The 24,444-nt window shown below is 42.4% G+C and overlaps 1 protein-coding gene and 1 long non-coding RNA gene across 3 annotated transcripts in view; one reads left to right on the top strand and one right to left on the bottom strand.

Annotated features, from left to right (window-relative positions):
* The window catches only part of MAML3 (mastermind like transcriptional coactivator 3), a 413,629-nt gene that overhangs the window by 345,232 nt on the left and 43,953 nt on the right, over window positions 1-24,444 (bottom strand). The window lies entirely within an intron of this gene.
* On the top strand, window positions 5,912-9,739 carry LOC122497154. The gene is made up of 3 exons (XR_006301038.1): window positions 5,912-8,376; window positions 8,753-8,861; window positions 9,091-9,739. It is a non-coding gene; the product is annotated as an uncharacterized LOC122497154 (long non-coding RNA).

Genomic DNA, 24,444 nt, shown 5'->3' with positions numbered 1-24,444 from the left:
TGGTTACCTGAGGCACACCGTGTACACACAATAGCTATCAGTCCTCAATCCTAAGTCAAGAGTTCTCTATGATGCCCCTATCTGACTGTCAGGAAAAGGAAAACAGAAGATAGGTCCCTGCCACAGTTCCTCCCACTTTTTACTGACTCCTGTTCTCTGTGCCTATACGCAAGCTATTTAGAAAAGTCATGCTTTTGGAGCTGCTTGGCCAAAGCAGGTGACGCACTGCATGAAACTGAGAATTTTGAAAATACTTCCGATTTCTTTTCTTGTCTCCCACACAAGAGCATGCTCAACCCACGCATACCTTGCCATTTAAATTTATGATACAGTTTCAAAATAAAGACTGAAGCACCCATGCTGTTTAGAAACACCCCAAATCCTCCCTGTTGGGTATAGCTGATGCCTTCATTTAGGGTCACATTTTCCCAGAGACTCTAGTGCCTGGGGTACTGAAAGCCATCCTTTTTAACTGTTTTAGATCTGTGGCCATTTGTCCCACAGATTGTTTCTTCGGCCTCTAACATTTTTGCCAGGCAAAAGCGTATGCTTTCTCCTTTAACTACTACTGGTCAGTTGACTTTGCTGAAGGAAATTCTGGCCCTATGTAAACTCATGGAAACCTTCTATTTCACCAGGATGGCTTTTTTTCTTGGATTCAGTGCAAGTCTTTTCTGAATCTAAGTAGCGGCTCTTAAAGGCCCTCCGTGTGTGTTTGTTTTCCAATTTGAGAGCATCTCTCCATACGTGCATAAAACATTAAAAGCTTCAGTCATGTGTCTAAAGTCACTCCAAGCTGCAACTAGCGGGTCTTCACAGGGGACTCAACCATCCCGCACCACGGGCTCTGCCTCACAAGTGCGGCAAGAAGACCCCGTCCCCTCGGTGTCCGCGGCAACTTTACTTTCTTTAATTCCTCTTTGGTAGACACACATTTTCTGACTCAAACTCTCTCACCAGAGACTCAAACTCTCTCATCAGAGTTCAGTTCTGATACATATTTCTTCTATTTTCTCTTGTCTCACAATAAACAGTGCACTATCTAGTTGTCAGAATGTTCCAAGTACTTCTACCTGTTTTCTCTCAACGACCTTCTCAGCATGAGAACAGAGACGACCAGGACATTTAAACCACCAAGACTTGTCTGAGTGACTTCAGCTCTCACAGGTGTGGCAGAAAAGGAACGAAAATCCCAGCTTCCAGACTCTCACAGATACAGTTAATTCATCAATACTACTCTGTCTCGTGAATACATAGCAGATATAAAATAAATCTGAACCATATAAAGAGGAAGAAGGGCACAGAGAACTTATGGACGGTGAACTACTTCACCAGAAATTCCCTTTCTGTTTTCGACTGTGCCTCCATTTGACTCACTTAGGAAGAAGAATGAAAACACAGAAAGACCCTTCTACTAATCCCTTCCTTGTATTATACACTTACATTTTTTGTGTGTGTGACTCCAAATTCTTTTCCAGAAGTCATGTTCTCTAGTTGTCAGCAGAGGGTCCATGCTATCTTGTACATCTTGCCACTGAATATCACCTTAAATACTCATTCCTGTCAAGGCATCCCATGACAACCCAAAGAAAATACCCCATGAAGTGATATTTGCCTTGACATTCTGTTATTTGGGGATTTTGTACCATTTTTAGTTTTTCACTGTTATAAATAATGCTGCCACAGGGAACTCCATTCTTCACAATTAATTGGGGCCTTCTATGGTTTTAAAGGCTATAAAAAGTAAAGTTTTAGCTCTTATTAACTGCAAGATTCTTCTCAGGGTACTGTACCCTTTACAGAAACATCAGCAAAATGTAGGTTCAGATGTTTTCCCACATTGTGATCAACACTGGATTCGAAACTTCTATTTACTTTGCTTCCAGTCTCCTAGGCACACAACTTCACCTTAACGTTGTCTTAATATATGCTTAAAAAGAAGCAGTATGAGTGGTGAAGGAGACAGTTTACACAGGATGGAATACAGACCTTAAATTATCATTCTGAAAAGTGCAAACCCTAGTTAGGAGCTAAAGAAACATATATTAAGTCAACCTTAAGGTGAAGTTGTGTGCCTAGGAGACTGGAAACAAAGTAAATAGAAGTTTCAAACCCAGTGTTGATCACAATGTGGGAAAACATCTGAACCTACATTTTGCTCATGTTTCTGTAAAGGGTACAGTATATCCCAAGAAGAATCTTGCAGTAGTTAAAAAGAGCTAAAATGTTAATCATTTTAAGAATCATACCACAGGTGGGCGAAGGGGTCAAAAAATTGTTTAATCATAACTATCTACACTACCAACCCTTTAGGACAAAAACAAAACAAAACAAAACAAAACAAAACAAAACAAAACAAAACAAAACAAAAACCGCACCAGACTTCTTTACTCAAGGCAAATGGGAACTATTTAGCCTTCTGGAAATTAGTAACAATCGTAAACACTTATTAACAGGTTCACCCATATGCAAAATTATTCACACAAAACTGACCTGGTCAAAGAGAGAAAGGCCTTTCCTTCCTCCCTCACTACATTCCCCATCATCCACTCATAACCCACTCTTCGTCTTCCGGACAAACCCGAATTTCTCCATTATGTCAGAGCTGCCCAACCAGTCATCCAAGGCACAATCTCGTAATCTTGTTTGAATGCTCCCTCTTTCATCCAGTTAGTTCTACCTCCCAAACACCTTTCCTTTCTATTCCCACTGTCCCATAGTTAGGGTTTCCTCATTTTTTTAAATTTATTTATCGAGAGAGAGAGAGAGAGAGAGAGAGAGAGAGAGAGAGAACAAACAGGGGAAGGGCAGAGATGGAGAGCGAGAATCCCTAGCTGACTCTGCACTCTCAGCACAGAGCCCGGCATGGGGCTTGAACCCATGAACCATGAGATCATGACCTGAGCCAAAATCAAGAGTCAGACACTTAAGCGAATGAGCCACCCAGGTGTCCCATGAGTTTTCTTCATTTCACCCAAACAAATGCATTTCCCAGCAAACTCATTTCCCAGCTTCCAGGCTCTGCCCTTCAATGTATCCTATGTGGTGCCATCGGATAAACTCCCTATAGCACAGCTCTGACCTTGTCCCTCCTATGCACAAACTTCTGGGTGCTTTATGCACCTCTAAATCATATTCCAACTGGTTCCCAACCAAAAAAAAAAACTGCACTTCCAATAGCACTGTCTTTGTACCTCTCTTTGGTATTTATTTATAAACTTCTTGGAGAAAGAAAGTTCGCATTATCATCTTATATCTTCACTATGCTTTAGCAAGACCTTAAGTGTACTCAAAAGAACTAATCTGAACTAATCTTTTGTGTCCCATTTGATAGTAACTATTCAAATGTAAACTTCTTAAAAAAACAGTGCCTTATTAGATCTCCTATAGTTCACTGCTTTCCACATGGCAGAATTTCCACAAATAATTACTTAACAAATGAACTAAGCAATCAGTAGTTCTTGATCCCAGTCTGGATCCACAGTCTGCGTGCTCTAGAATAAGCCACCTAAAAACATACTGGTATTTAAAATGTCAACTAAAAGGAAGGCAGTAATATTCAGAATTCTCCTATAAATTAGGTATCAAAAAGAACTTATTGTACACACAAAATAAATAATAGGCCTTCAGGTTAAGTTCTACAATCAAATCATATCTATAATCGATACCAGCAAACATACAGATGTGCCACAGGAAGAAATGTGTTGAGACTTATCTATATACTTTCTAAAGATGTTGCACCTCCTAGAAATCCACTCCTTCCAAAATTATCTTAAGCAAGGCTCAGTTTACTTGATCACATTTTGACCAAAAATAAGATGAACAGAGCTCCCCCTTGACAATCAGCTACACATTCTTCATAATCCCAGTATGACTGAACAGATGGTACCTGGACTGATAGCAGGGAATTCCAAGTTCATGTTCCTTCTTTAATTAGCTTCATGACCTTGGACAAGTCACTTCACTCCAAGGTTCTCTGTGTCTTCCCCTGGGAAATGAGTGTGTGGTTCCGATCTTTAAGACTCCATGCAGCTCGAGAGTTCAATGATTTATGAGTTAAAAATAAGCTTTTTACTGATACACGAAACAGCATGAATGAATCTCAAATGCATTATGCTAAGTGAAGACATCAGATTCAAAAGGCTACATACGCTATGATTACATTCACAAGGCATTCGGGAAAAGGCAAATAGGGATGGAGAGCAGATCAGTGGTTGCTAGGGATTAAAGGTGGAGGGAGGGTTTGAGTACAAAGAAGTAGCATGAGGAAATTTTCTTTGGAGATGGAATACGCAAATTGTTCTGTATCTTGGTTGTAGTGGTGGTTACAGGACTCTATGCGTTTGCCAAAATCCACAGAATACCAAAAAGAGTGAATTTTGCTATATGTGACTCAAATTATTTAAGGCATTAAAAAAAGTGTATTTCAAAAAAAATAATAAAACGTAATAAAATAAATACATTTTTAAAAATGTATTTTTCCAAATCCAGTGTAATTTTTGATGACATAACAGCTGGACAGTCTCCCCCAAGAAACTAATGTCGACCTCCTGTATTTGCTATCACCATTTTGTTCCAAGACTGATGAACCAAGGTTGTATCCAAATAATTTGCTGTTTGTTTTTGTGGTGTTATTGCTGTTTTTGACCTTTGGATAGCCATTCTACAGAATCCTTTCTATGTAGCTCATTTTCCAGCATGGTACAGTGAAAAAGTAAAATGAACCCAAATGAGAATGTTTCTCAGGCTGCCAAGGCCCTGCATGGTGTTCACGGAATGTTAGAATGTTGTTATCACTCTTGTGATTCATACTAAAGACATGAGGTACAGAACGTGAATAATAACAACACAGCAATAACAACAACAATGGACATTTAATTAGCAATTACTATGTTCCAGGTACTGTTCTAAGTCCTCACATACAGCCTTACTAAGTGCCATAGTAATCCTGTGTAGTAAAGATTTATTTAATTTTTTTTTCAACATTTATTTATTTTTGGGACAGAGAGAGAGACAGAGCATGAACGGGGGAGGGGCAGAGAGAGAGGGAGACACAGAATCGGAAACAAGCTCCAGGCTCTGAGCCATCAGCCCAGAGCCTGACGCCGGGCTCGAACTCACAGACCGCGAGATCGTGACCTGGCTGAAGTCAGACGCTTAACCGACTGCGCCATCCAGGCGCCCCAATAAAGATTTATTTAAAGGAATAATTTATTCATCTTTTGGAGAGTCTATAGCTACTACTAGTGATTCCACAAATTCTTTTTTTTTTTAATGTTTATTTTTGAGAGCGAGAACATGAGAGAGCAAGCAGGAGTGGGGGAGGGGCAGAGAGAGACTGGGAACAGAGGATCAGAAGCAGGCTCTGTGCTGACAGCAGAGAGCCTGATGTGGGACGCGAACTCACGAAACATGAGATCATGACCTGAACGGAAGTCGGATGCGAAACTGACTGAGCCATCTAGGCGCCCCTCCACAAATTCTTAACTAGGCTTTCTTTGGAAGCTGGACAGAAAGGCCTTTCTAAAAGATAAGCCAGCATCTCCCCCTCTGCCTGGTGAGTTCATGAAGTGGGCCTAGCAAAAAGCCCTTCATAGATGACATAGATGACATTTCACAGTCAGGTACAGCGGCATCTTCCTGTTACACCCTTAGAGCCTACAGCAAAGCTGGCCTTAGCTGAGAGGTGAGCATTTCCTAAAGCCTTCCAATACCAGGCAAGAGAAGGGCTGACCTTCTCCCGCCTGCCACTACCAAGGGTCTACCTCTTCTTTTTCATCACTTCGCTGCTTTACATAGGTTTGGGCCACTGGGCAGAAACATGTCCCAAAGCAGATAAAGGCCTGTTCTTTGAAATGACCAGATATCTGGCCAAGGCAAGGGTTCTGTTACAACCCTTTGAACCAGAGGGGATGGTTAGTAAAAACTGACCAAGCTGCCTGGGCTGAAGGAAACCAACCAAACAAAAACAATGAGCCCATTAGATGGTATTTGAAAGGTATTTAGACCCTGAGAACTCTGAATATAGTAGAAAGGCAGACTACACTGAGAAAGGGCTCTCAACTAGGTTCCTGGGTTTGTTTAGTCTGCGTATCTCAAGTCCAAACTAATCATCTCAATGGTTTGTTTATGACCAGAACAGGGTTCAAATGGCCTCTCAAAGAAAGCAAGGCAGGCCTGACCCAGCCAACTCTATGTTGCAACTTGCCCTTTCTCCCACTGCCCCCACGTTTCCACAGGACCCCAAGCTTCTCTTTATTTAAGTGAAACAGCAGCCCGTAGTTTCATCTATTTCCTATCTTTCTCTTCAAACCAGGCTGTAAGCTCCAAAATGGGCAGGGACCATATCTCTGTGGCTCACTGCTGTATCCGGCTAATTTTTGCAATAAAACTTAAAAACAATAAAATCATTGGGTTAATGGACTTCCTGGAGGGTAAGCTGGCAACTTAGACTGAGTTTAAGGTGCCGCTTTTCCCGGCACCAGAAACAACACTGAGAACTAACAGGTTCCTCCCTCCTGCAAGGGAGCTTTTAGGAAATCTTCAAACGAAATCACCCTTCAGTTTATCAGAATGAAAGGCATCCATTCCCAAAATTCTAATCCACCTGCAGGAAGTGGGAAGGGGTTGGGGTTGGGGCTGGGGGGGGAGGCAGTCAACAAAGCACTCCTCCAGGCCACCTACTCCCACTCCTCAAAGCAGAATCAGATGGGAAACCGGGTGAGGCAAGTTAACCTAGAAGCCCTCCTCCAATTAATGTGTTATTGCTCCTTTAAAACCAAGAACAAACGGCCCAGTGCTCGTGATCCCGGAGGCTGCAGAGCAGTAATTGTCACTTAGCCACTTAACTCCCCGCCGCACTGCTCACTCGCTCGTTGGGGTTTATCTCTCAGCCAATTACGGCTGTCATTTGCGTTTCAATACGTGCCGTCAGGGGCCGGCCCAGTCGACGGCGGAACAGGAAACCCCGGGACCCGAGGCGACTGGCTCCCGGTGGCTGCGGAAGCCCACGCCTCACCGCTGGCTGCTCTGGGGAAGCTGCAGAAGTGCTCTGGGGAGCGCGCTCTCAGCACGGCTGCAGAGGGGCCCCAGGGACCCCACCACACTCCAGGTTTGTTCTGAGCCTGGGTCTACACTGAGGCACCCGAAAAGAGGAATGTCTGACTCTTGAAAGCCCAAAGTCAATAATAGTCACGGCAATGTGAACGCAATAGAAAGTTTAGCTGCTGAGCCTGACAGCAGACAAGAGACAAGTAGGGGAAGTAGCAGGGGTTACTGCAATATATTATTGTGAAATCAAGGCAGGCACTGTCTCCAAATGCAAACACAGCAGATCCTTAAATCACTGCTCTTTTATGCACTTAGATTTCCACACAGGGGGTTTACCCATCTACAACTCGGCTCTAAAGTGTAGGGGACACGTGGATTTTCTTAGGCAATCCTGAGTTGAAATATCTAAAAATTATATTTACATCCTATCGTCAAATGATATAGGTTTGTAATAAATGTGTAGTCACAAATTTTATTTTTAAAAAATTTAAAAATTTATTATTTTTTTAAAGTTTCCTTAAAGGCATAATTCTGATGGGAATTTTTTAATAATTAAATCAGAAACAAAACAAAACCTTTGCCAGGTCATGTGTCCCAATTTTTGCTTTTTGAAAAGATGTTGTTTCTGGTTGCTCAGTGAGTCCTAAACACAAAAGGCCTCATCTTTTCAAATATTTTATTTACTTGGACTTCCTGGATCAAATCTATACCACTGATCACTGCATTAAGGCGTTTATCCCGGAGGTTTAAACCTCTCCTGTTTGCAGAGGAAGCATCTGAGCCAGAATGTATTAAGCTAGCCTGAGACATCCTTTGGAATACACTTGGTCTACTTTAGGGATATACACATTTTAAACCCTGATTATGGGAAGAAAGGGGGAAAGGGTGAGAGGCTGAGGAACAGACCGAGCCTTTTACAACCAAGCTCCTCAATGCACCACAGTTGACTGTCAGGGGGAAGGCAGAGTGCACCAACACACAGGGCAGAATATCAGCTAGCTGGGTGGTAAGCGATCTCTGGGTTGTCAGCATCTTCGTTTTCCCAGCTGAATAGCAGTGAGATTGTCCTGCTCACCCTGCAGTTAGCAGCAAGCTCCCCCTGACATTCCATCCTCTGAAGCCCCAGCAACCACCGGGGAGGAGGGCTGGCAGCTGAGGCCATGCCAGAAGAGACCTGTTCTAGCTGGATCCACACACTCCAGTCTCTGGGTCTAAAATAAGACTCTTAACTTCTCTGCCAATGAGCTTCACCAGGCCTGATGACGTTAACGTGTGCTGTCAGCTCTATTTGCAGTCAAGGTTCCTGTTCACCAGGATTTCATCCAGGTAAGGAGGAATTGGGGGGGGGGGGGGGGCTCTCTGCAAATGGCCCTGTCCTCCCACTGTGTGCACAGAGAAGGTCTGAAAGGGGTGGTGAGGTATTGTATACCTCATCTTGGGCTGTGCAAAGAGTTGGCTTAGCTATAGTTAATTGCCATCCTCAGGCTACATGCTGCTCACTAAATACCGGAGAAGGGAGACTGTTCAGTGCATAACTAAGAAAACTCACAAGTGGAATAAAACTAACCAGGGGCCACCAGTGCTGACCATGGCCAGCCACACACAGGGAGACTTGGATGATCCTCACTCTTCTTCTCTGGGGCCTTCTAATTAAGAAAACCTTAAACTTGGAATCAATTTGCTCCCTTCTTGCTCCTTTCAGTCATCACCCTGACCCGTCTCTGATGCAAGAGGACACTTCAAAAGATGCAGAGTTCCTAAGATAGCCAGTGGCCAGAGTGTGAACTTCCTAATTAAGGACCTACACAAAAGTAACTTTTTCTTCTTTTTGGCTCTTTGTATTTCTTTAAAATGCTGTTTCGAGCTGAATAAACTATTTGAACGTCTTCCCCCTCCGTTCCTCCCTCTTTCCTCTCTCTCTGTCTCTTTGTTTGTGTCTCTGTCCTCTGTCTCTGTCTCTCCCTCTCGATTTCTCATCTGATCCATAGCTTCTCTCTCAGTCATGGGGTGTGCAATAAACTGTTTTCTTTTGTCTCAAAGCCAAAAGTCACTTTCTGGAGAAACAAGTTCCTCTTCTCTGGGAACTGTGAGCGGCAGCCCAGTGGAGGTTTGGAAGCCTGCCACAGATGGCCAAGAACAAAACCCAGGCCAATCAGCAGGGCGGATCTGAGCCCACATCCAGAGAGGAGCTGCCTCACCACAGCCCTGCTGCTGCCACCAACTGTCCGAGGAGCTACCTCCAGGGTCCGGGCGGGGAGCCCCATCTTCCTCAAACAATGTCACAAAGTCCCTGGTAGTTGCTGTGCAACCTACCTTTCTTCACTCTCTGTGGTCAGATTCTGTTCTGACTCAGTGAAGAACATTTGTTTCCACCTTGTCTGTTCCCAGCCACGTCAGTCACTCTCCCCAACTTCCACAGAGAGAATCAGTGGAACCACCAGCCCCAGATCCTCCAAGATCATACTCAGAACTCAGCCTGGAGCCCCAGTTCTTCCCTGGGCATCTCTGCAGACAGGCCAAACCCACGTATCGAAAGCTGAATCCATTAGCTGCCTCTCCAATGTGACCCTTCCGTGTATGACACCAGCTGCACTTGGGGCTGGGAGGTCATGCTTGACTGCCTCCTCTCATCTCCTACACCCAACTGCAAGCTTTCTGAGTTTTACTTAATAAACATTTCTCAAATCCAGCTTCCAGAATCCAGAGATACGGCCACGGTCCTAGGTTAAGCCTAAACCTGTCCTCTTCATTAACCACCTTCCCCCTCTGCCAGGAGGGGCCTAATACATACATCTAACTCCACTGTCCAGTGACTCCCCCTGGCCCGCCCCCCAAGCCCCCCAGCATGACCTTCAGGAACCGGTGTTCCCGTCCCCTGTCACCACAGTCACTGCCTGCAGTGTGGACCTGCTCTCGGCACCTGCCTCATGAGGATGCCTCCCGCCTCTGTGCTCTTGCTCAGGCCCCTCTCACCCCTTCGCCCAGCTAATAACTATGGCATTGCCCAGGCATCTTCTTCCTTTGCTTCTCTTCCTCCAGCCAGGCTACGTGCCATTGCTCAGGGCTCCTATAATGCTCACGCACATTTCTATCACTGCATCCAGTCCCTCAAAGCCAACCTGGGGGGACTGTGCAGTATTTCTGCTTGTGGTCTCAGTACCCATCACACACAAAGTGGTGCCTGTCACACCCAGTAGGCCTCAGCAGCTGGGATTCTGCATTGACACTGCAGGACTACCGGCTAATACCGTCCATCACCACAGCGCAATCAACACTTTAGTCTGAATTAGATCCGTTTTGGTGTTATCTATTTAAAGTAGACAGACGCCTAGACACCAAAGGATTGTGTCTACGTAACAGATTTTGTCTGGCAACTTATGTACTTTGGGTACTTAATGTGATGGAGTTGACGATGATGACGATGACAGTGACGTCAACCGTGACAGGAAACTGGAGATGATTAGACGTCCTTTTATTCTCTGAGGCTGTGTAGTTGCTTAAAACGGTACACGATGACTCACAGAATGACAGCTCACTTGTCCCGAAACCTTAACTAACCGGAATACAGCCCGGAACCTCAGTCAGACACACTTCTGAAAAGCCAAAAGATCAGCAAGTGCGCACGCAAGAGCTTAAAGAGATCACTTTTTAGGGGTCATCTGGTCTGCACTCAGAACCTATTTGTTCTTCCTTTAACTCCACCTCTGATCATCTGTGCCATCTCCGTCCTCAGTCACAGCAAGTCAGATGTAAAATGTGAGGCGGGTGAGGTGGAAAGAGGCTCCCAGGGACCAACACGGTGGTGGTGGCACGAGACTCACCAGGTGCAAAAGGAGAGACAAACTTCAAAAGAAACAAAGTACACAGCAGTCTGGCAGTCTGGGGACAGTTCATGTTTAAGGACAATGAGTTCCACACATGTTAATAGACCCTAATGACACATCACACATGAGAGGTACAATATTTACCCTCATACTGATGACTGAGATAGCAAAAGAGAGCTGAATTCTGTCCAATAGTCTCTACTTGCAGGCAAAAGGAAGTGGGGAATATTTTAAGAAGGATTTCTATCAAAGCATTTGGGTGTTTAGCGGCACCTGGGTGGCTCACTCAGTTAAGCGTCCGACTTTGGCTAAGGTCATGGTCTCACTGTCCATGAGTTCAAGCCCCCCATCGGGCTCTGTGCTGACAGCTCAGAGTCTGGAGGCTGCTTCAGATTCTGTGCCTCCCTCTCTCTGTGCCCCTCCCCTGCTCACACTCAGTCTCTCTCTCTCTCTCAAAAATAAATAAACATTTAAAAAAATGTTTTAAAAAAGTGTTTGGGGTTTCGTTTTGTTTTGTTTTTTGTTAAGTTTTGGCACCTGCTGGGGTAGATTGTGTGTCATCTGGAAATTTTACTGCGGAGATACCTAACAAGTGAGCCATTACTTAACTCCATCCAGCATAGACGCGTTAAGTAAGCACGTCACAGGCCTTGCCTACCAAGAGTGTACAACCTAAAACGACTCAACACCCTAGAGAATTCATTTGTATATGCAGCTTTATTTTAAAACACAGTGAAACAGGAAACCCTTCTGCCAAAAAACTACCAAATATAGCATGTCCTACACCTCCCCATCCATGCAAAACACTAATGGACTATTTCAGGTCAAGGGCACAAGAGATGAGTCTATTTCAAGGCAACTTCCAATTCCAAAACAATTTTTTTTCAGTCTTGACCACCCTCTCTCTGCCTCTCTTTCCTTTCCTCTCTCCCACTGCCTTTCGCCATCTTTTCTTAGACCCTCAAATACACAGGAGCAGCTTAGATGACAGAAAAGGCCAAGACAACCAGGTTCTGTTTACTTCATGCCAGGTCATCATTTCCTGAGTGGTTCAGCAGATACAACCCAGGTTAATCCAGAGAAGGGGAAGATGACAGATACCTGGTTGTTTCACAATTAAAAAAAAAAAAAAAAAAAAAAGGAGTCAGAAATGCGATTAAAAGAAAAGGCTATTGGATTAGAAAATATTAAAGGAGAGGGGTACCCGGGTGGCTCAGTCAGTTAAGCCACTGACTCTTGATTTCAGCTTAGATCATGATCTCATGGTGAGCACCCACATCAGGCTCCACACTGAGCATGGATCCTGCTTGGGATTCTATCTCTCTTGCTTTCTCTCTGTCCCTCTCCCCTGCTCATGCTCCTCTTTCTCAAAATAAATAAATAAACGTTAAAACAAATTTTAAAGAAAATATTAAAGGAGAAACTCTTTTAGAAATAGGATATTGCCAGAAGGAACGTACCAAAAGGAAAGAAAGGGTGGAGGGTGGACAGAAAAAAGGACCTGGCTAATCCTATGAACAATATGAAAGAGTTAAGTAGAAAGAATGATCGGAAAGAAGCTAAAGTTTGGCCACTTATCTGACCATTCCTGAAAAACCAGAAATTTCACAACTGCATCTCCTAGCTCATTGTTTCTGCCCTTCCTGGTGACAAGAAGGAAGTGAACGCTTTGAGCAAGATGGGAGAAATTACTACCATATTCCCAGTATCGTGTTTCTACCAAATGTTTCCAAGCTGGCATCGGAGGAGGAGCACGAAGTGTCCGTTTCTGACTGGTCTGGCATTTTGTGAACCCACCTCGATTAACGAACTTGTCTTGAAAATCTTCAAGTCTTTCCTATTTTTTCCACGATAGTTAACAAAGCAGTAGACTACAGAGACATAAACACTAGTTATTCACTTATTCCACATTTACTGAGTATCTATTATGGTTTTGGTCCAGAGAGTTCTTAGAGTTCTCACATTTTCAAATTGGGACAGATTCTATTTTGCATGTGTGAAGGGTGTTGACTTATCTGATGAAGAATATAATTGCAGTCTACTCAAAAGGGCAAAGGTTTAAGGTTTGAAGTCCAATGCTATTGCAAGCAAGGTGCCTGTCCTTGGGCAAGTTACTTAACTTCTCTAGGCACTGATTTCTTCATCTGTTTAACGGAGGGCTAAGTCTCATTGTTTGGGGAAGATTAGATGAGACATTGGATGGAAAGCACCTAGCAGAACCTGGCATGTGGTGCTGAAGCAATCACTCATTCAGTAAATATTTACTGAACATCTACTACATGCAGGCTCTGTTCTAGCCACGGACGCTCAGCAACAGAAAAGAGAAGCCCCATCCCTCTTCTCATCCTTGACATGTCAAGGCCTCTGAAAACCTGTGAGATTTTTACTGTGAGAAACACAGTGGGTGCAGAACCAATCTTCCAAATGCCGTGATTTTCAAACCTCATTGGGATCTGCATCAAGAATTGTGTTTTTTCAAGTGAGAATTAGCCCACAGCCATGACCCTGAGCTCCTGAACACAAAGGCAATGTGGCTACTGGTTCACTCTGGCTGTTCACCTGGGAAACCAAAGGAGCCGGCTGAAGCAACTCACAGCCTGGCCTTCATGGTTTGGACAGAAGTGGAATCCAAGAGACACAGATTGTTGTCCCTCTTGCTTTTTGCTCTTAAAGTGAGAATGGAGACTTAATTTTGTTTGGGGACTTAGGCCGGGAATGCAGCTCTACACAGAGGAAGTTCCCAAATGAACTGCTACATTGTTTCTGTTACTCTCTGACTCATTTTTACTTTTCCTTCCCAACCCTCCCTGATGTCTTGGTCTGTTTCATATGCGGCACAATAGATTCTTTGTTTACAAGATTCTAATGTGCCACAAAACTGGTTATTAAGCCAAGAATTTTTTTATGCACAAAAAATAGAGGCAATATCAGGTAAATTGACATGAATCGTGTATTTTACTTTCTTATCTCTAACATTTAAGTAGACAGAATTGATAAACTAGCTGAAAACTCTGTTTGAAAACTAGGTTCAAGTCGGAGGAATGTTATTGATATATACACACATACTTATATACATATATATAATTCAGGGGCAAACATTTAAAAAAGCCGAAACAAAATTCCGTGTTCTCTATTTTTGTTACTGGCACAACCATCCACCTAGTCTCACAAGTAAGAAATTTTTAGTTATTTGCAACAAGTGAGGCAATGAAGTTTTTGTGGGAAGTCATACATGCCTTGTAGCCAAACACACTTGGCTTTGAATCTTAAATCCTACTCACTCCTAGCTATCCAGTGTCAAGGAGGTTCTTAAATGTCTCTAAGCCTCAGTGACCTCATCTGAAAAGTGGATTTTGGAGAGAATAAATTATGTAAAGGATAAAAGCTGGGTTTTTGGACTCAGGTTAGGCATTCAGAAAAACTTGTTCCACCATCCCTTCCCCCAACACACCATTCAGCACCTTTCTCTTCCTTCCATTCTGTTGCCCAGTGACTGCTCTCCTCAACAATGGCCATCTAACTGGTTTCTTGGCCTATCGTCTACAATTCCCAGTATCCATCCGAACCTGCTATTACAAACAGCAGTCAGAATCAGAAATTTAATCATGGCACTCCTCTGCCACAATTCCTCCTCTGGCAATTACATTCAGAACAAATCTGCATTCAGAGCAAAGTCCACACGTCCCCAACCCATCTGTTCAGCCGTGCCTCCCATGACCACCCCACCTCTGCCCCCTGAACAACCACAGCCCCCATGTTGCAGACTCCCAGCATTGTTTGCATAGCACACCATCTGCTCTGGTGCCTTGACTCCTCCAGGATTCCATCCCCACTCCACCCCCTCCCATCTGTAGAGACCAGCATCCTCCTCAAGGCTCAGCTCAAATACCACGTCCCCTTTAAAAACCCTCCCTGACTTCCCTGGCTGACTCAGTGTCCCATTCATACTTCAGTGATACCTTGCTCAATTTTATTACTTAAACTTTGTGTTCTACAGTAATCTATATCCATGATGGTCCTTCTCCACTGGATTGTTAGTTCCTCCATGATAGAGGGCAAATTTTATCCACTTGTTTTATTTTCAAGTTTTATCATTCCCTACATGAGGAAGACAACACCAAAAGGCAAAAATGGAGCAAGATACTCTCAAGGTACTTCAAATTCTGATGCACTGGAAATGAAGTATTGGGTGTATTTAAAAAACAACTTGTAGAAAACCCCCAGCAACTCACAGAGGTGTATGCCATCTGTGCTGGATTAAAGACGGCCACAAATACTTTGATCCTTCTTCCACTGACAGGTAAGTCTATTTCTCTCCCCTTGAACATGAGCTGCCTGTAGCCATTTTTGACAAACACAGTGACATTATGCCATTTCCAAGCCTAGCTGTTAATATGAATAACAGCTTTGGCCAGGGTCTCTTGGAAACCTGAGCCTCCTTGTAAGAAATCTGATTACCTTAGTGGAGAAATCTCACGGACAGGCCCTGAGTCTACATGGAAAGGCAGAGGGACCCAGAGGAGATCAGCCTTCCAACCATCCTTGCCAAGGTGCTGGGCAGGTGAGTAAAGCCATATTGGACCTTCCAGACCAGATCAACTGTTGGCTACTTACCACTGAGTAAGCATAGTTAATGCTATGGAATAGAAGAATCACCTAACTGAGCTCTGTTCAAATTCATGGTCAACAAAATCACAGAGATAATTAAATGGTGGTTGTTTTAAGCCACCAAGTTTTGGTGTGGTTTGCCAGCAGCTATTGGTAACTAGATCACCATCTTAAGCACTTTGGGCTCAGCATCCTAGCCTACTTAATAGAATAATTTTCCTCCAAAGGAACGTTTCTCTTTTTTGTAATAGAATAGTTAGGAGAAACTGAACTTACCTTAAAGAAATGTGTGTTATACATTACACATGTGTATTACAACCCCAACTGTCCTGGAGCCTGGTAGGTAGATCTTTCATCTCACCTAGACGATCAGCAATGTGAGGGCAGCTCCCATGTCTCATGCTGTACCTTTTTCCCACAATATGTGGCTCATAGCAGGTGCTCAATACTATTTGTTTATTTGATTTATTGAATGCCGGCTTAGTAAGGAGCACTGTATTAGAAGACCTGGAGGCATAGAACCTAATTCTATTCCTTTTGTTGAGAAAGTAAAAGATGACATATGTACTTAATAGATAAATTCAAGAACAAGGTGATAAAACTGCACAGGAATCCAGGAGACTCCATTCCAGTCTTTCACCATGCACACGTCTGTGCAGGTGAAAAGGAAATCTTCGTCCCTTCATCTGTCTAGCTATCAAATGAGGAGAATCACATCTGATACCTCGTAGATCAGGATAAGTTAGAAGTAAATGAGGTTTTAGATTGAAACTATCTTCAGTTCTTTGGACAAACAATACTAGGGAAACTTACGGTACTATCATTATTTTGCATATATATGTGATTCTAGTATATTAAATAGCCTGAATTATTACATGCAATTCCTTGTGCTGGACCAGCTGAGCATTTGTTGGAAATTTATCAGATTTCCCTTTTTTTTTTTAACGTTTATTTATTTTTGAGAGAGGGAGAGAGGCGGAGACAGAATGCAACCTAGGGAGGGGCAGAGAGAGAGGGAGACACAGAATCTGAATCAGGGTCCAGGCTCTGAGCTGCCATCACAGAACCTGATGCAGGGCTTGAACTCATGAACCGCGAGATCATGACCTGAGCAGAAGCTGGCCGCTTAACCCACTGAGCCACCCAGGTGCCGCAAGATTTCCCTTTTATTGTCTTTAAGATATAGCAAATAAAACAACACTAAAATGTATGGTGAATTCAACTAACTTTTGAAGGAGATATATTTCTAGTTTTGGAACTAGAAAAAATCACCTATGCCGTAAGTCTGGGTCTTCTACAAAATGTCAACCAAGCAAAATGTGGTGGGAAGCTCAAAACTTACATGCATAACAGTTTGTATTGTCTTGTTATCATGTTCAGTACTCAGCAAAAAGCCTGGGCTATTAGACAATAAACTCTAGCCTACTCTTGTAGGTATCAATTCTTCAGTATATGAGATGGCATCTACTGAGGCACCATGCTGATTGCATTATGTCATTTCTCACACGACGACAACCCTATAAGGCAGCAAAGACTTCTGACTGTATCTTAAATTTAGATGGGGAAATTGAAACCCAGAGAGATTTTGTAACTTTCCTATATTCATTTGCCTTCATTGCCATAACAAAACACCACAAACTGGATGGTGTAAACAACACGAATTTATCTCTCACAGTTCCGGAGGATGGAAGTCAAAGATCAAGGTGCCAGCAGGTCTGGTTTCCCCAAAGGGAAATCCTGCTTGGGATTCTATCCTATGCTTGCAGACGGCCACTTTCTCACTGTGTCCTCATATTGCCATTTATCTGCGTAAAGGCATTCCTGGTGTCTCTTCGTCTTCTTATAAGGACACCAGTCTTACTGGGTTAGGGCCTGACCCTTTGACCTCTTTTAACCTTAATTATCTCCCTAAAGGTGGTATCTCCAAATAGTCACACTGGGAGTTAGGGCTTCCACCTATGAATTTGGGAGGATATGATTCAGCCCATGATACCTCCCCAGATCACGGAGCTAGTCAGTGGTGGGGCTGGGGTGTACATCCTGGCTCCCTGCCACTTCTTATAACCCACCCAATTGCTGTGTGTGGGGCTGCCCCATCCCACCACACCCCATTCTGTGTCCACGGAAAACAGCCCTGTGTAATTACCCACTGCACAAAGTTAAGAGAACAAAGGCCTGAGTATGGACATAAAGGAGAAAAGGGAAGCTGAAATGCAGAAAGGCAAATGTAAAATCCAGGAAAGTGGACTCTCAGAAAGGCAGGAAATGTAGCTCACACCCAAACTTATTCTTCCATGGCCAAGAGTCCTCTCCCCACCCCCATGATGCTGGCTTTGTGGTAACAGCAGGAAGCTCCCCCATCCTTTCAAATGGGGAGGAAGGTCTTGGGAAGCAGTGCTTGCTAGACTAGAAGCCATTGGCAGGGAACAACCCAGTGACCTGCTTTTTGCAAAATTACAAAATAATATACAATTTAATTTCTCATCACATTTTTGTAACCAAAAAATGTCAAGGACCCTTTTGCAGTGCTATATGGTTCATAAATGCAATTAATAAAGATTTACTGATTAGCTAAAACATGTTAAGTCCAAAAAAAGCAATACATGCTTTTCTCTTTCTTTCAGATAATGCAAGGAAGCATCTTATATTTATAAAGCACAAGCTTTCAACTATATTGGATTTTCCTTTTAAAAAGAACAATAATTTAAAGTGGCTGCTAGCAGAGAATTGTTAGGTGCATTTAAATGGGTATTTGTGTTCTGAAAATCTTAATTGGAACTCTTTTATTGTTGCTGTTTATGTATGTGTTTGTTTTGGTTCTGAGGGAGAGCTGAGGTTCCTTGCACATTAGGCTTTCATCTGAAATTCTGATTTCATACAAAATTAAACCAGCATATTGTAGGTACAACTTTATACAAAGCATTAAGACATGCTGCAGTATTATTTTAAAAATATATGAAGGGGCGCCTGGGTGGCCCAGTTGGTTAAGCATCCAACTTTGGCTCAGGTCATGATCTCACAGTCTGTGAGTTTGAGCCTACTTGGAGTTCTTGTCTCCCTTTCTCTCTGCCCCTCCCCTGCTAGCACTCTGTCTGTCTCTCTCTCCAAAACAAATAAACATTAAAAAAATTTAAGTACATGAAAAATCAAAATGGTTTTCCTATGTGAATCATTCTATAACAAATATGAGACATAGCAGGACTGGTGTAATTTGGAAAGAGAGAAAATCTCTGTTGCCCATTACCTGTCCTCACACCATAGCCTTCCTGGACTCCACAAGATGGTTAAGACTTACTAGCTAACCCTACGACATGGCTAAAGAGGTAAAAATTCTGCTTCATCCTCACTATCGTTGGCTACTACAACATTAACTTCAAAATCACATTCTCAGTTTGAGCACAGCAGAAACCAAATTTTGGTTCACAGGTCAGCCCATCCTACTGGTCAGCAAATGACTCCAACAATATTTCTCTCCTCTTTTTTCTCCCAGTAAAGATACGGTAAGTACTATTGCACACATCATGTCAGTAATCTCTGGTCTTGAATAGAGATACTCATTTGGTACTAAAATCTAGTAATACAGAAACTCAAATAAGAGAATTAAGGCATCATTATAAAACTTTCTTTTTTTTAAGACCAGCCAGAGGGATTTAAAATTACATACATATTTTTAACATGTATATTTTAATAGTCTATTAGTGGCACTGTCCTTCATCCTGGATATTAACGCAAAGCCTTCTTCGTCTTTCTCTCTAAACTTTCTGAGCAAGTGTAGAGGATCCAGAGTGCTAATGTAAGGAGTAAAAGATAACTCTGATATTTCCACCAGGATCCCCCGCTTAGCAGGAACATGTTCCAAGGCCTTGTCCTGAAGCTCCATGACTGCACAAAATCCTCCACTCTCTGCAAAGCCACCACCACCAACATGTAACTTCTTTATGCCTTCTTTGTGTCCTATCATTAAAAAAAAAAGTTGTGTAAAATAAAATCCTTTTCTACTAATTCACATCTTCGGATAAATCATTTTATTTATAACTTGAGGAAAAAAAAACCCTTTAAAATGGTAATCCAAATAATCATGATACTAGATTTAACCAGCAGTGGGTCCAGAGGTTTCCTATAAAACTACATTATCATGGCCTTAGCCTGACACTCCATTTCAAATTCTCATCAAGTCTACATCTCCTGCTCTACCTTTTCAGGACTAAACTAAGTGCAAGTAAGTGTCAAGTGCCCCTACAGAACCTCTTACTACCTTGTGGAATGAATAATAGCAATTAAACATGAAAAGACCCAACAAATCAGCCATGTGTCTGACAAAACAGGATTATTCCCTGCAGGGCATTTTCAAGTTAGATCATATCCATTTTTCTTGTTTACAAAGCCTACTATTGATAAAGTATAGCAGCTGCCTGTTTAAATAGCTGAACTGACAAATTAGTAAGTGAGCATACAACTCTGAAAAGTTTCTTGTGGGAAACATGAAGGGGGGAAAAAGTGGCCCCCTCTCCCAAGCCTGGTCGATAACATCCATGACGCATCAACACAATCAGTGATGGAGATACTGGCCCACTGATGCTGAACTCCTGAAATCTTAATATGTACACACCCAATGAAATTAACAGGAAAACATTTCTGTCCTTAAAAAAATTATAACTGAATATGAAGTAGCTACAGTTTTCCAAATTCAAAAAAAGATCTTAAATGAGCGAGCATGCTTTTTCCACCTCAGTGCTTCTAATCCCACTTTTTTTTTTTTCTAATCCCACTTTTAAGAGTCCTTACTAATAATCCCATCACTCTGCATTATGCTACACCACCAGGGATAGGCATCCTAAAACGAAGGGATCGCTTGTCATCTTTCTTTCAGGATATTTCTTCGTAAAAACTGACTTTTCTTAGAAAAAAGAGGCCCTCCTGAGACCTGTAACAAGACTGAAGGAGAGGAGGCTCAAATTAATTTTCCATTTCCTGTTGTTTCCAGAAACCTTTCTCTTTGATTAGACATTCCCAACTAACTCTTCTATTCAGTCCTGAAATAGAAATCGTCTTTTTCTTCCACTTGCTCCTTACTGTCATAAGCTCCAGTTCTGGTCAATGGATTTATAGCTCTCCAGAGTAAATTTTCTTACATAATACACTTGGTAAATTGCTACATGCACGAGTCTTAGACATACCAATCCAACAGAACTATGTATGCATTCACGTGTGCATCCACAGATGAGTGAGCTGTGAAAGTCAAGAAGAATCTTCCCGTACAACTGGGACCTTACTTAGACTCTGGCTTCTTTGTCCAAAATAAAACAAAACAAAAATCAGTATTTCCAAACGCCGCTAAAGTAGGAGGATGAACAAACTAGTTTATATGAACAAACTAGTTTAGGGTGGCCTGGAGACTGATGCACATCAACACCTCATTTCATCATTTTTTATGGCTTTAATGTTTACCTTTTTCTTAATACTGGTATTGTAATCACCTGGACCATCTATAAAGCATTGACACATAATCACAGTTTCAGAACAATTCTTTTTCTTTTTATCTAAAATAAACAAAGCTTAGCAAAATCCTGAGATTAACTTCTAGAATGAAATCTATTAAACAAGGAGTCAGGCTTAAAAGGGGTGGTGTCTTTATGCAAACAAGAAAACAAAGAGCAGGAATTTATTAACGTTATTGAATGGAGCACTAAAATCTCCATTATGTATATAAACTATATGATGAAAATATATTGGTCAGCAGTCAGCACAAAGACTAAAGGTGAGTCTAGTTTTCAATCTGCTACTTGGGGCTTAAAGCTGAAGAACCATCACCATTGAGTCCTTTGAAAAACTATAAATCTTCTTCATCTTAATTACTTAAATCATTTTTCTGGGACTGATGGATGACCAGACTCTTCACCTGTTCTGCCTAATATCTCCTTTTATTTATAGTCTCACAGACTATGGATTGAAAAATACTTTTTTAGGTAAAGAAGAGAGGCTTCAACAAGAATGCTAAAAGACAGTGGCAGGGTGGGCAGAAAACACCCTAAGAGAAGGCACTGAGACAAAAATACAAATTAAACAAAACAGAACAAAATCCAGAGGGAACAATCATGCAAGCCAACAACCTCCAGCTTGTAAGAACTTAACAGGCAACAACCATTAACCACAATCTTTGAACCCCAAATCATATACATAACAAAAGATATACTATATATGGGGCTACTCTTGCTGACTGAACTCTAGAGAATCACCTTGTATACCTTTCCTCCATTCCATCCCTCAGCTAACTCAATCCACCGCATATGTGTGTACATGCGTGCATGCGCACGCACGAGCGCACACACGTACACACACACACACACACACACACACACACACACACACACACCCGCCATTGCAGAATGTGTCACGGTCTCGTTCTTTTGTGTCTTTACTCACACTGTTCCCTCAACCTGGGATTCCCTTACCTCTTCATCTACCTTCAAATTATCTGTTCATCCCTTAATCGCCAGCTCCATCATGAGCTCCTCTTGGGGGTTAGATGCCCCCTGCTATGTACTCCTCCATGCATTTGTCTCTATGTCTACTACAGCACTTAACAAACTGTATTGTAATTCTTACATGCTTCCCTGGGTCTCCAGTGAGGTCCTTGAAGGTAAAGTTGGTCTTGTACATCTCTTGAAACCATGTTGTGGGAAAAAAAAATACATGGAGTCTGGACTCAGACATTCGAATCCTGGTTTTGTCAATGTCCATATCTATAAAACGATAATGGTATATCTACTTCTCAAAATTACTGTGAGGATTAAAAACTTAATTACCTTGCACACACTAGGTGCTCACCAACTGTTGGAGCTACTTCTTTTTTCTTTTGGGAGGGGTTTTGATGTTTTTTTTTTTAAGTTAACTCTGTGCCCAATATGGGGCTCAAACTCACCACCTCCAGATCAAGAGTCACATGCTCTGCCTACTGGGCCAGCCAGATGCCCCACAGAGCTGCTTCCTTTTGAATACCAGCACAAGCAAAATACCTACCATTTAGTACATGCCCAGTGCATGTGTGTAGATTAAAATGAATCCGTAATACTCTAGCTGACCATTATATACCAATGGTATATAAAGGTAATTTCACCTAGTCTTATTAAGTTAGATTTCAATACTGAACAATATGCCAAAGAAGATACCCCAAGTAAAATGTCAGAAGCTGGGGCCCCACTGCCTAACTCAGAGGCCAACCAGGAACTATCCACTGTCTCATCTGTTCTGCCTGACTCACCAATGAACACACTCTCCTGCCCAGAGATCCTTCTTTTTAAACTTCACAGTACCTCTTTTTCCTCAAATATAACATGGAAATGGAAACATATATGGTTTTCTTCTTCCTATTTACCAAGATAGTATGATTAAATGGGAACTATAAGGCTAGTTTCAACTTCTGGAGACAGGCACCACGTACTTACACACCCACATGAAACACACACATATTACACTCATTGCTTAGCATGTGAGGGTTTCAGTTCAAGGCACTTATAAATTAAGGAGAGACAGAAGATAATGAGAAAGAGAAGAGGCGAGAACAAGGAAAGAAAGAGGAAAAGAGAGGTGCGGTAACTGTTCTTGACAAAGAGGAACCTCTCCATCTTTGAATGGGTCCTCCTACATTCAAATGCACTCAGTCCAGTATGCATAACTGAGTATGACTCTATAGTCTGTGTGGTACTTAAAGTGCTATATCAGAAATCTAGGATGATTTCTTACTACTCCTTACTAACAAAAATTCAGGGAAGCTCTCCAGAAAAAGAAGGACTCAAATCTCTTGCAGTGTTGCAGAACTGGTTCCCTAGCCCTTAAGCCAAGCTTCTGGACGTCATGGTGTCTCCTTGCCTCTTCGCAAGCCACCATCCTATCACATTAGCTCAAGGGGGGAGCAGAAAGGCACCGTGTTAATTATGTGTATGCAGACAGCAGTGCAACATCCAGAAACCATTCTTTTCTTTTTAATAGTCCACTTTCATCTTATTAATAAAAAGTAAAAACTCTGACTTCTTCAGAATCACCTAGGGCTTTTAATGGAAACCTTTTCTTCAACTAGGCTAGCTTTTCTCCAGCTGATCCTATAAACACTGCTGGCAATTTTTTCCCCAATGCCTCTAACATATTTTCACTTAGCACCAGTTTGATGTATAAGATCTGACAGCCCGGCAGTTATAGGCCACCTGCATCACTGTCGCCATGACAACAGTGAAAGACAATCCATGATCCCATGCCCTGGTCACACGTTTCAATACAGCTTATCTGTCCAAAGCCACTGAGTCTAATGGAAGAGAGTAATTACCATCTTCCACTCATTGTCAAAATTCCCACCATATAATGCTCTTCAAAATTATTTTATTCCTCTCACATGGCTGCTTTGCAAAAACTAAAAGAAACCTTAAGTGGAAAGGGGGGTATGTGGGAGAAGGAGAAGGCTGTGACGGGTATAAATGTAGCTGACTGTGCGCGAACTGTCCCTTTGCAGCCGAAGAAGGCACCAGCCAGCCAGAGGGATACACAAACATCTCTGGTTTGCTGATTATCATCTTAAGATTTTGTTTAAATTTGAGCAAGGAATAAGCAAAACTTCCCAATTTCAGCCTATTCTAAAGGTGTTTCATGATTAGCACCGCAGTCCATGCACAGGCATCACGAGCCCCTTCCTACAGTCCGCGGTAGTCACGGCGACACTCAACAGCACCACGGATCCCAGGGATGGAGATCACGAAGACGCAGAGGCCCTCCATGTGGACACTTCTCCAGTCATGGATCCCGGCACTCTTCAGCCTCCCCCCTATACACCACAAATATAAAAGCGGATGCTTGACTGGCTTAGTGTTGGATTTGGTACTGCATATTCTTAGTGGTAGTTACAACACTGCCATTGAGAAAAGTTCCATTCATACAGTATTGAAGTGTACTTTGACCAGCAAGTACCTCTGTA

The sequence above is a fragment of the Prionailurus bengalensis genome, chromosome B1 (genome assembly GCF_016509475.1).
Source record: "Prionailurus bengalensis isolate Pbe53 chromosome B1, Fcat_Pben_1.1_paternal_pri, whole genome shotgun sequence".
Lineage (NCBI taxonomy): Eukaryota > Metazoa > Chordata > Mammalia > Carnivora > Felidae > Prionailurus > Prionailurus bengalensis.
Note: the sequence above shows the minus strand (reverse complement) of the source record. Positions and strands in the feature narration are given on the sequence as shown.